Raw genomic sequence first — 14,846 nt, 5'->3', positions numbered from 1 at the left:
GTTCGGGTGGTTCGAACTGGGTTTGGTTCGGTTCAGGGCTCTTTTAATAAGCCCGATCTCTTCTTCTTCCTTTCTTTATTTCGAAATCTTTTCTTCGGTTCAAAAATTTGTTTCTTCCCTACTTTGGATATGATAGGCCCAACCTTTAATCGGTATGATAAGACCTGTAATTGGTTTCCGCTCTTAGCTTCTTTAGTCTTCAATCTACTCAGTATTTTGTCAAATAGATGAAGTTCTTTCGGTACTGCGTTTATCGTCTGACCGTTGTTGAAGTCTTGAACTGAGATAGGTGTGTAATTTTCTGAACTTAGCTCGTGCCATCGAGTTGAATTTGAACTGATCATCTTCGTCAGAATTCATATCCGTAGTTTTGTTTTGGCGAAGCCATCGGTGCGTTGACCTGTGTTAACATAGTTTATACTCGTACGTTAACTGGAGTCTACACAATTTAAACTCTTAAGGCGTTAGACTTAGGAGGACTAGTTTATGCTCGTATACTCATGGGAGTTTTGCCGGGTTATCCTTAAGAATATTTTGAATGATATTCTCCAGAAACTTCCCAGTAAAGGTAGGAAATAGTTTAGACTCATATACCCATTGGAGTAGGAATACGGGTCTCGTATACGTTGAAAATACTCGAAAATAGGTCAAAATACTCGTAAATTGGCCAAACAGCTTGTCACATGTGCGAGTCACCACTTGGTGACTCGCATTGGTGCGAGTCACCATATGATGACTCGCATGGGTGCGAGTCAGCATATAAACTTTTTGATTGACTTCTTGATTTAGTTCGGACTGGCTTGGCTTGGTTCGGGTGGTTCGAACTGGGTTTGGTTCGGTTCAGGGCTCTTTTAATAAGCCCGATCTCTTCTTCTTCCTTTCTTTATTTCGAAATCTTTTCTTCGGTTCAAAAATTTGTTTCTTCCCTTCTCCTTTCTCTTTAAACCTCTCGACTTCTTCAAATTCTTTTCATTTGATTTGAGAGTTAGGGCTTCCTCTCAGACTTTGAGGCTTCAATTTGGGATTTAGGGTTTCATTTTGATTTTGATTTGGGCTCATGCGCTTGTGGGTTCTCTTGGCCAAGCTTTGTTCTTCAAAGATTCCAAGTAAGTCCTAGTCTCCTTGCTCCAATTTTATTCAATTCTTTTTTGATGATTTCTGTTCTTGGGGGTATATTGAAAACCCTAGTTTTCGAATTTTAGAGAAAAAAAAACAACCAAAAAAAGGAAACCGCAGCCTCAACTTGGTTTTGGGTTCTTGAATGATAGCCAAGCATCTAAGGGAGGCTTATCTTGGGTTTATATGCTTTGGCATTTCAATTGTATGGCCGGAATTTTTTTTTTTTTTTTGAGTGGTTGAAAGTTGGTAGAACCTAATTTTAGGTCATGTCCCACTTGTTCTTGGTTTGATTCTAACTCTCAGACTTGTAGGAGTTATTGTCTGGTTGTTCATTTGAACCCTAATTCTTGGCTTCTTCGATCCCATTTGAGACCCGAGCATTTGATTCTTGAATTTGTGCTTGGCTATGTAAGAAGGTTTGAGTGAATCTGGCCTTGAAAGGAATCCAGAGTGTTTCATGCATTTGATTTTGGGGTGAAATTAACTTGCATGTAAACTTGGGATGAGAATCGAGGCCTTGGTTTTGACTGTAGATAAGGGTTGATACCCTCGACTTTCTTTGGATGTATAACCTGGCCGAAACTCTAGCTTTGGGGGTTTTGGTGTCACGCACTTGGTTGTGACTGAAATTTCCTAGGCCTTGATTTCCATTACGAACAGCTATATAATTTGAATCCGGAACCCTACATGATAACTACCATATCGGGGCTTTTAGTGCACATGATAGCATGATTTGTAGGCACGTCTATGTTTCCTTTTTGGCCACGTACATGTCTTGAACTAAAACTCTAAGATATTTGGCTAGAATTCCGAAATTCTTGTATAGTCTGTTGCACAATCTATCGTGGGTTAAAACTGACTCTGTATTAGGCCCACTATGTAGGTTTAATCGGATTTTTAACGATAAATCCCATTTTGTAGAATAGTGCCATTTTCCATTTGTATTAGCTTGCTATTCCTTAATTTCTGGCGTAATCAAATTATTACCTCTTTGTTGCAGATATGTCGCCTAAGAGATCCCGTGTTCCTCGAAGTCGTTCGGCGACTCAGTCGCCCGACGCGACGCCCTTTACTTGCACATGTATAACTTCATCGTTTCTTTTTATTCATGAACTCAATATATCATTTTGCATGTTGCATCCCCGCTTTGTTCTCCTTGGTGAGGCAATTGGGAAGAGCCACCACTCTCCTTCGTGGGAGTGGAGGCTTCACAAGACTTGTTTCGCTTGGTCGAGGCATGTCTAAATTAACACGGGGGCGATTTCCTACCGCGCTATATTCCGGAGGGCGGGTATATTATCACGTTATTCACGTGACGATATATCCCGTACTTCGTGTGTATAACGTAGTTCTTAATCATCTCACCCAGTTAATTAGCTCTTTTATTTTCTTTTAGCCAAAATTTGTTATGAATATAGATCTTGCATGATGTCCCCGTTTTACTCTTCTCGGCGAGGTAATTGGGAAGAGCCGCCACTCTCCTTCGCGGGAGTGGACACTTCACGAAACGTGTTTCGCTTGGTCGAAACATGTTTTAAGACATGGGGCGATCTCATGTTGTGTCGCGTTACATGGGCTAGGGTATGTTATCGCATTATCCGCGTGGTAATATGCCTTGTCCTTTATGTGCACGATATGATTGAGATAGTCTCGCCCTTTATAAGGTCGTGACTCTATCTTACAGCTCGTGAGATGAGTTCAACGCTTATACTATCTTAACATAAGTATTTGTGACCATGTCAATAATCGTACATCATTTTACCTCAGTTAATTTTCCCTCGAGGGCACTCAATGCTCTCGGAGTGGAAGGTCATTGATGCGACATAAACATGTACCACAAATTGCAAGTGCACAATTAATCAAGTTATAGTATAAAAAGTTTTCGATCCCACGAGAAAGATGTTTTGTAGGAGAAAATTAAAATTGGTTCTTATGTTGTGTGCGTGAAAAATAGGAGTGATGAGTGAATGTGATTGTAAAGAGATTGAGAGATTGAAAATAATGTGTAAATAGGCGCAAATTGTAAGTGAGAGTGGGTGTGACAATGAATGAATAATTTTCACAAGGAGAGATGAATAAAATCAAGAATCAAAAAGGAAAATCAAGAATGAAAATAAAATTCAAGAAAGTAAAGATGGCGGATTCAATTAAAGATATAGGTAATCTACAATTGAATCCACTTCTTAGAAAAGGATGATTCCCTAGAGGGTTCTAGACTAAAGGCAAATCAAAGAAAATAAAAATAAACAAAAAGAAAAACTAAACCCAAGAGGGTTCTAGCCTCACGATGAATAGTGCAAAAATTAAAATTTAACTACAAAATAAATTGCAAAACCTAAACTATAAAATAAATTATAAGAATTAAATGCAAGAAAATAAATCTACTCTATAAATATGAAATAGATCTAATCTATAAGCATAAAATAAATCTAAGACAAGAGGGTTCTAGCCTCTTGGCTATTTAAACAAGAAAATAAAATTTAACTATAAGCATGAAAATAAATCTAAACTAATAAGCAATAAAAGAGAAAATAAGAAAAACATTCCTCCAAATTAATATTCATCTCCATCTTCATCATCCAACAAAGAGAAGAAAAATTTAAAGTGGTGAAAAAAAATTATTTTATTAATTGTAACAAAAAGTTACAAAGTTGGAAGGTCTTCTCAATTAAGAGTAACCCTCCCCTCCAAATAGAGATACAAAAATTTTCACACCCTCAAACCCTCACTCTCTATCCCTATTTATAGTAAACATTAGTGAATGAGAGCCTTTGGATCAAACTTGAGCCCCAAGAATGTAATTTTGGACGTTGATGAATTCAGGACGACTTGGCATCGATACAAGCATAGATGCACACATCGATGCACGCATCTATGCTAGCAACGATGCTCCAAAAAAATTTTGACTTCACGGTTGGCTTCGTCTCGTCGAGATAGGCTATTTTCATATATTATATGTTAAATTTCGCCTTCCGGATTGGGAGATATCATCGCTTCTTAACGGCCAACCATATTAAATATAATTTCTCTTCATATTGGAATTTTTTTATTTTCTTTGGCTTCTACAGGCTATTCGACTTGATTCCGGGCTTCAATAAAAGGTTATAAAAATAAGGAAGTTGGATTCTTTTGGGTATTTATTTATTATTTCTTCATTAACCTGCAATTAAAGATAAACATAATTATTAGTGGTATATTTATTCATTAAAAATAGATAATGAGGATATAAAATTATAATAAAATATTATTATCAAATACCCCCACACCTAAATTTTTGCTAGTCCTCTAGCAAAGAAAGAAAAATCCTAACTCACTTTCGCAGGAATCGCGGTTGTATTTAGCGCATACAACAAGCATTTAAACCTCTAGGTTACCCTAGTGGACAAGTTATAGTCTTGTGAATGTTTGTAGTGAATATACCCACAAAATTCGAACATTTTTCCAATTTAAAGTGGTCAGTAAATAACTAAAATAACTTGATAAAATTAGACAATCTAATTGAAGCTAGTTATTTCTCAAGAAAATCTTTTTTATATATAACTCCAAAGTGAATTTCCGAGAAAATCTTCTCATTATTACAATACAAAACCAAGCCAAACTTAGAAATTTAATTTAAAAGTTTTGAAAAGAACATGCTAACTCTTTGTTTTAAATAACTTTTAAGTTGCTTGCTCTAAAATAATTTCTAAGACCATATATACAAATATAACTATATATATAAAACATTTATTAGTATTTTTATTTTTATTTTTTTAAACTCATTCTTCCTTGGTGATTTTTTTCTACTTTAACGGGCTTTCTAAGTGACCATTTAACGAGTTTTGGGCCAATGAGTCCCAACCTAATTGAGTTTAGGTCATTAAGTATGGAAATACTCATTGGGCTTAATTACTCGGTCAGCTTAGGCTTTATAAGATAGAATCACCTTGAATTCAAGAGTTTTTTTCTTTCTTTTGGTGCCTATTTTTCGCACTCTTCTTTTATAATGTTATTATTATTTTTTCAATATATATATTTCGAAAAATATGTAAATCAAGATAGTTTGAAAAATAATTTTCAACTCTAAGCTAAGCATGCATAAATTCCATTATTTTAAATAAAAATCTAAGTTAAGGCTTAAGTAAAGTATACTACTTTGAAAATCATTTCTTAAGAAATTTATTTAGAGTTATCATAAAAGGTGAACTTGAGTAAATAACAAACTAGGGATTAGAACATTTTAAAATTTATCAAATAAATCAATTATTATATAACTCTATCAATTTGGCAAGTGACAATATTTTATAATTTTTTAAGAAAGAAAAAGGAAAAAATGCAACTAAAAAGGTAAAATAAAGAGAAAAAATAACTAATTCCCACCCTTACACCTAAATTTTGCATTGTCCTCAATGCAAACTCTATGATGCACAAAGTAAAGCAGATAAGAAGTGAAGTACTTACATTTGGTTGGCTGATAAAAATCTGCAATTATCTTTGGTCTGAGGAGGATGGAAAAAATTTATTCTTCTTTTTCTTTTTTCTCTTTTTTTCCCTTTTTTTCTCTTTTTTTTATACAACTGAATAAGAAACTCTCGAATGAGAGAAGAATAATTTCTTATTATTATTCTGAAATAAAACAAAACAAACAATATAGAATGAAAGGTTTAACATGAAGAGCTCATATTCTACATTGAATCCTATCTTATTGTTGAAAATTCGTCCCCGGATTTTAAACAAATTCAAAATGATATAATCAATAATGTGAAATTCCAAGCATTTCGGGGTGTTCAATAATTCTTGTAACAAAGTAAGGTATGTATTATTGGTGTCATGCATTTTGTATTTCTTAATGAACTTAGACTTTTGTACTATAAATTTTTGTTTTTCAACAACCAATTCTTCTGTAGCATTTTCCTCAACCCCAAGATTCATGGTTGAGTTCTGAAAATTTGGTTGTTGATTATTCTCCAAGAATCTAAGTTCATCAAGAAAGAGTTCTTCAAAATTTAATTCAATGCAGCAAATAGTTAACACAGTTTCCTGATCTGCTTCTTCTAAAAACTCCAACTCTTCATCAAAAATTTCCTCAAAACTCAAATCAGACTCTTCTTCTTCTTCTTCTTCTTTTGATCTTTCCTGAATGTAATTTATTTCTAGAGGATGATTATTTGGTTGGTCCTCTGGATTAAAAATGTTGAGATCAGCAGTCAAATTCCCAAAGGACAGCTTTATTTGACCAGTTCTATAGTTGATGAGAGCATTAGAAGTGGCTAAGAATGGTCGTCCTAAGATGACAGATGTCTGTCCTTTGGGATTGAAAATGTGTTGTGTTTCCAAGACTACGAAATCTACTGGAAAAATAAAATCTCCAACCTTAATCAGAACATCATCTACCTCACCCATAGGGACCTTGACAGATCTATCAGCCAAGTGCAAAGTGCAGTGGGTTGGGTTCAGTACACCTAGACCCAATTGCTGGTAGACTGAATATGGAAGCAAATTGACACTGGCCCCTAAGTCTAAAATTTCCTTATCAATGTGAGTATTACCAATGACACATGAAATGATAGGAGAACCTGGATCCTTACGTTTCAAAGGTATGGGATTTGAGAGCATATCAGTGATATTGGCGACAAAAAAGACTTTCTTTGGAATGTTTATTCTCCTCTTCTTAGGGCATAATTCTTTCAAAAATTTGGCATAAGATGGAATTTGTTCAATTACATCTAAGAGAGGAATATTAACCTTAACCTGTTTGAATGTTTTTAGGATCTTCTCCCATTGAGGAGAGTGTTTCCTAGGCCTGAGTCTATCTGGAAAAGGAGCAACTGGTCTAAACCTATCAAAAGCAGGCTCAGGTTCGGTTTCAGGTTCTTGGTAATCTGAGGGGGGTGATTGTTGAATAGATTCATCAGAAGGAGAAGGAGAAGGAATTTGTACTAGATCAAGAGTTTGACTTGGAGGAGTTCTTACTTGATTATCGACCTATCTACCTGACCAAAGTGAATGGATTACATTCACTTGAGCTTCATAGGATGAACTGCATCCTGTGTCCTTTGGGTTGACCACGGGTTGACTCGGAAATTTTCCTTTTTTTTCTTTCACTCACGGCACTAGCTAGTTGACCAAGTTAGGATTCTAATCTAGTTATAGCTTGAGTGTTAGAGTTGAGCATTTGTCCAGTTGATTACATAAAGGAATTCAAAGTGCTAGATGTTTGAGTTAACATATTCGTGGTTTGAGTGGAGGTCTTAATTATGGTTTCCAAACCATTTTCCAAGACATTGAGACATTTATCCTGATCAGGATTGTAAGGAGTCTGAATTACAACTTGATGAAGAGGAGACTGATTTTGATATGACAGATTGGGTTGTTGAAATTATAGATGAGAATTAAAAGGAACTGTGTTACCCCTAGGAAAGTGTTGGTTTGAAGTAGGATTGAAATTTTGATTCCCTTAGAGACTTCCTTGATTCCATACAAAATTAGGATAATTTCTCCAACCTGGATTGTAGGTTGGAGAAAATGGATCATTCATTGGACGTTGGAATGCAGCGTTCGTCTGTTCTAATGAATGAGTGTTTCCTAGGAGAGGGCATTCCTCTGAAACGTGGGTAGGGGACTGACAGTTATGACATCCCGGGGCAGAAACATGATTGATTTGAGCTGGAGCTCGTTCCTTAATTTCTAAGGCTTCTAACCTCCATAGAATTATCGCCATCTTTGCTTCGGAGGCAATGTTCGACTTTAAGAAAAGACCACTAGATTTAGATTGGAAAACTGACGAAACCCTATCATCACAATGTTCCCATTGCATGGTTTTCTTAGAAAGACTCTCTAAAAACTCCCAAACTTCATCAACGTTTTTCCTCATGAAATCCCTATGGCACATTGACTCTAAGGAAGTTTAAATACTTCCAAAAAGGTTCTCCCGGGATAATTTTAAAATTCATGATGCTATTTCTTAGCTTCACCATTTTATGGATTGGGAAAATTTTCTTAAGAAAAACGGTGATAAATTCCTCCTAAGTTGTGATGAAATTTATGGGTAAGTTGTATAGACATTTTTTTGCTATGTCTTTGAGGTCAAAAGGAATAAATCTGAGTTTGACTGCATCTTCAGTTAATTCTCTGATTTTAAGCATCATACATACTTGCTCAAATTATAAGATAAAAATATATGCATCTTCAGTTTTATTCCCTAAAAATTTTGGAAGCATGTTGATATAGTCCGGTCGAAGCTCAAAGTTAGTTCCATTTGTCTCGGAGAGCCTAATACAAGAGGAGATTACATTCCTAATGGGATAGCACATATCTTGAAGAATGGGTGGATTAGGATACGTCATTTCTATGATAGATTACATTCCTAATGGGATAGCACATATCTTGAAGAATGGGTGGATTAGGATACGTCATTTCTATGATTGGTTCAAAGCGAATTAATCGATGTGTAATCTTGAAGAATGGGTGGATTAGGATACGTCATTTCTATGATTGGTTCAAAGCGAATTAATCGATGTGTACTATCCCTAATCCACGTTTGCATACACCCAAAACAACTTCTTTTTATATATTTTTAAGGAAAAAAATTAGTTTTTTTATGAGAAGAAAAAGAAAAAATCCTAACTAAAATAAATCAAAAGCAATCACTTTTTAATCACTCTAACTCTAGGGTTTAGCCTAACTCTACTAGACTAGCTACTAACCAAAAACTCCAAAAGTGAAAAGATTAAAGTTTTACCCGGGTAGTTAGCCCGGTAAGGATAGTACTAGTGGATGATCAGAGATCAATTAAGTACATCGTTCCTTGCAGAGCGTTTTACCTCACAAGAAGGTGATCTCCCTCCTACCGTTGTTGCAGTTATACCTCGCAATGATCCACCGGCGTCCGATGAAGCCAAAACCGTAGATCCGGACACCGCCTCCATTAAGGAGTTGACTACTGAAGGCGTGCCAACTTTATCGAAGAGGGATCGCCAGAGGTGGCGCTAACATCTTGCCCGCCAATTTGCTAAGGCTTTGGAGCAAGTGGATGGGCTCTTCTACTAAGCGGAGCTGAAGTCCAGGAGATGCCCAGTGGCTAAACCATCACCACAACAAGCTTAAGGATTCTTCTCCAAATCACCTACTAATGAATGAATTCGTGTCAAATGGAATCGTTCCACTTTGGAGGAACGCATTCAAAGGTGCTGCACACTTCTTGCGCACGCTCGGATCCTTGTGCGAAAAGCACAAGAAATGCAGAAAGAAGAGGCGGTTAAGAAATCGTCTAAGTATAAATGAGTTTGGATGCTAAAGGTCAAATCAACGCCTAAGGCAAAAGTAGACGAAGTTACTATTTAGCATTCGTCAACTTTAGATCCCGCTCCTCCTGCTCCCACACCTCAGACGAAGCCATACGGCAGCGTGTGTCTCTCCAAATTCATAACTCCATTGAAGGATTGCCTGGGTCCTCTACACGAAGATCAAGGCAAAACTCCTGTCAAAGAACACTTAGGATCGGTGAACAAATCCCGAGCGACTCTTTAGGCTGGGGGTCGTACATGACCTCCCAACAAGACTGTTCCTGTAACCGCCGCTTGGGGGTGCGTACAGAAGGCCAGGAGGCCATTAGGGTTTCACCCTCATAAAGGTGTGATTCAAAACGTGTGACTCCTACAAACACTAACAAGGTGTTGCTTATTCAGAAGAAAATGTGTCTGGCAGAAGATGACGTTATACCTGATAAACAGCTAATAGGTTGCTCTGACCATAATGTCGATGAGTTGTATTATCAGGCTGGGGGTAAATCTCAAAAGAGAAATACCCTAAAAACAGACTCTCACTGTCCTTGTGAGAGGTTAATCAGGGAAGTATTATCAGAATGTAGCTGCCTCAAGACCACTCCACAAAGAGTCTCGGTATTCCGAAGGCTTTCAGCTGAAGCGTCAAAACCCAAATCAAGACGCTCTCGCAAAAAAAGATTGGTCATTCGAGATGACAAACTCCTAGAAGTCACCATCAACATGACTGACAAAGGAAAGTATGTGTTCTCATCGAGTGACACTAGCCCCAACTTTTCTCTAGGAAGAACAGTCAATTCGGGAATAGCCCAACTAATGTCTCGACTCCAGCTAGAAGCTATCGGACCTAAACAATCCGCAACGATTAACATGGATGATAAGGGAAAGTTGACCCGACCTTCTAGTTCAGATCCCCTCATATCGCATCGTCTAACTCGGCTACGCGCAGTGACTACTAGACATAGGGACTATCAAAGGATGAATAGAGGATTATCCTCGGATGATGAAGCATCAGTTCCCAACTCTGTAGTCGTTTCTTACAATACGGTATCTAGCCCAGGACAATCCTACGAGATATTTATGATCAACACCGAGCAAATGAGAAAGATTCTTAAAGATGCTTTGGCTAAGCAAAAGGAGAACATCAAGTTCGAAATGGAAATGGCTATGCCACGGATGAAGGAAAAGTATGACCGATGGATCCAAACTTTGTTAGGTAAAATCAGTGAATCTAGTCATCACAACAATACCTACTGAGCAGGTGACGATTCAGACATGGACAAATACCTAGATGCAGAAACTCTCCCGTTGACCAAAACGCTGAGGGTGCCCCCACTAAAAATAATAACGCTGGGGGTGATCCCACCGATGATGATAATGTCGAGGGTGGCCGTGATGTTCCTTCTCAAAATCAATGAAGGAAGGATACAACCGATGATGAAAGATGAAGGACCTCGAGGGCAAAATCAATGCCTTGATGTCCATTCAGAAGGGGAAAAAGACCGACATTCCATGTTTATATCCAAGAGAGTAGGATTCAATCCCGTACCCGGCAAAGTACAACCCGATTAACTTCACACCGTTTGACAGAAAAGGTTCACGCACTTAGCACCTAATTTATTCTAGGTCCTACCTGGGAGTGATCTCTGGGAATGAACCCCTAATGATTCGGTCATTCGTGGGCACCGTTCGTGGGGTGGCCTTCGATTGGTATCAACGTCTCAAGCCAGGGAGCATCAATTGTTAGGACAATATAGAAAGCTCGTTTCTCAACAACTTCTTAGACGATGACACCAAAGTGTCGATCGGAGCTCTTCTGGATGAAAAGCCAAAGGACGGAGAGTCAGTTGACACCTTCGTCAAATGATTCCGGAATAAGGTGATGAATTGCCAAGATCCGGTCACAGAGGAGTTCATACTCCAGACCTGCCATCACAATCTCTCCCTCAATATCCTCGAATTCATGGGGGTTGCCCCTATCAACCACCTGGAAAGAATTAAAACTGCATGGAGAACAGGTTGAGCGCTTCCTCAGGAGAAAGAAGCTCGAGAGAGGCTAGTCAACAGTTAACACACCTGAAGCTATTGTCGATGCAAATCAAACGTCACAGCAAAAACCTCAGAAATAACGAAGGACTCCGGATCTAAGACCCCAAAAAGAGTACTCCTTCCAGGATGAGAAAGTTCCAACTATCTTCAAGTGCCTCCTCGCCAACGACAAAATCGAGCTACCACCTATTAAAGATCAGGAGGACGCTAAGAGGATTACAGATCTAAACTACTGTGGGTACCACAGGAGGGTTCTTCATCCCACAAAGGTTTTTTTTTGTCTCAAAAACAAAATCCAAGCCTTAATTGACTCCGGCGTCATAACAACAAAATAAGCCAAATGAGAGCGGTGTACACTCCAAAGAGTATATGAGTATAAACTGCTTCTCCATATACTCCAATAAGGTATATAAGTATAAACTATTTCCCAAACCTCCAACTAGTACACGAGTCTAAACTGCTCCTTACCCTTGATGGGAAGTTCCTGGAGAATACTACACATGGTATTCTTAAGGATAACCCAAAACCAAAAATAATCAAGAACCTCCCACTGTGGCTATTTATCATTTCCAGGATGATTACATCTCTCCCACAATGATTTCTCAAGCACTCTTTCGTTGAGATGAGATTCAATGACTTCATCCGGTCAATCTTCCCTCACGAAACCCCACGGTCTAATTGTGGAATGTTTGATCCCTCACTGATCAAATCAATTGACGATGGGGTCCACTAAAGTTCTTTCTAGTTTGATTCACTCAAGTTCCCACTGTGTCTGTGCACTCAACACTTTCATTGTTAGAGTCCGGACATAATACTGAAAATCTCAAACCCCCTCGTGTTAAATTCCTTACAACTTGACACCAAAAACTCCACATAGTGATTTGTACAAAGTAGCACTCCCACTATTATTTTTATCACTCCACTCTCACTTGGTCAAACCTTTAAACAATTAGGACCACAAGCCAAAATCCCCTCTCGATTCTTTCCTTGAACGAGAGGTCCACTGTCAAATTGAACGATGAAACCTTTAAATAGTTAGGACCGTCTCAAACTCATATTTGGTCAAACCTTTAAATAGTTAGGACCCCAACCAAAATCCCCTCTCGATTCCTTCCTTGAACGAGAGGTCCACTGTCAAATTAAATGATCAAACCTTTAAACAATTAGGATCGTATCAAACTCATATCTGGTCAAACCTTTAAACAGTTAGGGCCCTAACCAAAATCTTCTCTCAATTCCCTCCATGAGCGAGAGGTCCACTTTTAAATTGAATGATCAAACATTTAAATAGTTAGGATCGTCTTAAAATTCATCTTGGTCAAACTTTTAAACAGTTAGGACCAAAACCAGAGTGCCCTTTCGATAAACGAAAGACATTCACCCCCATCGGGCGATCAAACCTTTAAACAGTTAGGATCATCTCAATCTCCCCTCTGGTCAAACCTTTTAAACAGTTAGGGTCAAGGTCGGAATTTTATCTCAATAAATGAGAAATTCCCCTTCAGATTTGATAATCAAACCTTTAAACAATTAGGGTTATCTAAATCTTTTTGATTCTCAGAGTGGAAATCCCACTTTGAGTTTTTCTTTTAACAGGAGATAGAATATAAAATTCTTCCTCTCTTGCATCGGGTTCATCTTTACCCCAAGAGAAGACACAATCTTTCAACTTCAAAATTTGTGTCTTACACATATGGAGAATTTTATCCCGAATTCTAAAAAGGGATAAGTCAGCGCCTAACACGTATTGCCGGGTAGTCTATTCCCGTGAGAAAGACGAAGTCTACATATTCAATCTTGTAGCACTAAAAGAGTTACTTCTTTTAGCACAATGTTACATGCAGAATGGACTTAAACAATCTACATTCTAGCCCGACTCAAACGGTAGTCGGTAAAGGCTCATCAAACCCATTGATGGCTGAGGGTTTACCAAAAATCCTATAAAGGCAAGAGTTATTGACGCACCAGCTTCATTAGTTGGTCTCGTGACTTCAGCATCCAACAAACTTTAGAATAAGATCCATATCTGCAGACGAAACAAATTTAATAGTTGGTCCTGCAACCCGACATTTGGGACTGTCATGCTCCAATGCCTTAAGAGCCTAAACTATGTAGACTCCAGTTAACGCCGGTCAATGCATTGCAATGATAGTCAACGTGTAGCCTCAAGTCAACACCGGTCAATGCGTTGTGATGAAATTAAATGCCTATCAATGCGTTGTGATGAGAGTTAGCCTTAGGTCAACACCGGTCAATGCATTGCAATGATAGCCAACGCGTAGCCTCCAATCAACTCCGGTCAAAGCATGGCAATAACGGTCAATGCATGGCCTCCGATTAACTCCAAAGTTCTGATATAAATCTCCGATGAAGATAATTAGTTCAAAGTCAACTCAACGACATGAGCTAATTCAGAAATCAACACACCAGTTCCAGTTCAAGATTTCGACAACGGTCAGACGATAAACGCAGCACCGGAAAAACTTTGGCAATTTGACAAAATACTGAATAGGTTGAAGGCTGAAGAATTCCAAATTGAAGCTATTTACAGTCCTTTAAACCGACTGAAGGTTAGACCTATCACATCCAAAGTATTTTAGTCGTCTCTATAAAAAAACGAGACCGAAATACTTTGGAGAGGGTATCTGTAGGCGTCTAAAAATACTTATAGGTTCCCGCACGTAGCTCGAGATGAAGAGGAGACGATGAACTTCATTATCCGAGTCAAAGATGATTATCTAACATCGACAAACACATGAAGTGAGTCGACAAACCGTATGAAACAATGGAACAATAGAATAACAAAGATACGATCTTATCGGGAGTTACGTTTCGTCCACAAAAGACGAAACATCCCTCGTGTCTTGTTCACTCCATGTATGATTTACACATGGGAGATTGTAGAGCTCTTCGTCGGTTTTCCTACGCACTTTGAATCATATAATTCTGAGATCGGACGAGGAAAATACAACAAAAATGACCGAGGCGCGCCTGAACAGTGTATGGGCCTTAGAGGAGACACTCCAAGTGCATCGGCCAAGTCAGAGACACTTCGGGTGTCTCCCAGCTTAAAAATACTATTTCGAAGCTGTTTCGCCTGTTAACCGTCTGGATTGTGTTCCAACTGATCTGAAGCTATCCTAAAACATGGTAAAGTGGTTATAACTGAAGATAAGAGGGAATAAGTGGTTATAACTGAAGATAAGAGGAAATCAGTCGTTCTTATCTGAAAACAGAGCTCCTGACACCTATAAATACAGCCCCATGGACTTCATTTGCACGGATCTGAAATTCTCGAGCGTTGGCGAAGCCCTGCTGAATTGGAGACTGAAGAGCCACGAATTTCAGAGAGGAGGATGAGATCTCAGCGAATTCTTCGGCATAAAGAATGAGAGTTCGATAGATCTGCAGTCGAGT

The sequence above is a fragment of the Asparagus officinalis genome, chromosome 7, assembly GCF_001876935.1.
Source record: "Asparagus officinalis chromosome 7, Aspof.V1, whole genome shotgun sequence".
In the NCBI taxonomy this organism is placed as follows: domain Eukaryota; kingdom Viridiplantae; phylum Streptophyta; class Magnoliopsida; order Asparagales; family Asparagaceae; genus Asparagus; species Asparagus officinalis.
The sequence above is the reverse complement of the archived record's forward strand: the minus strand, read 5'-3'. Positions refer to the sequence as shown.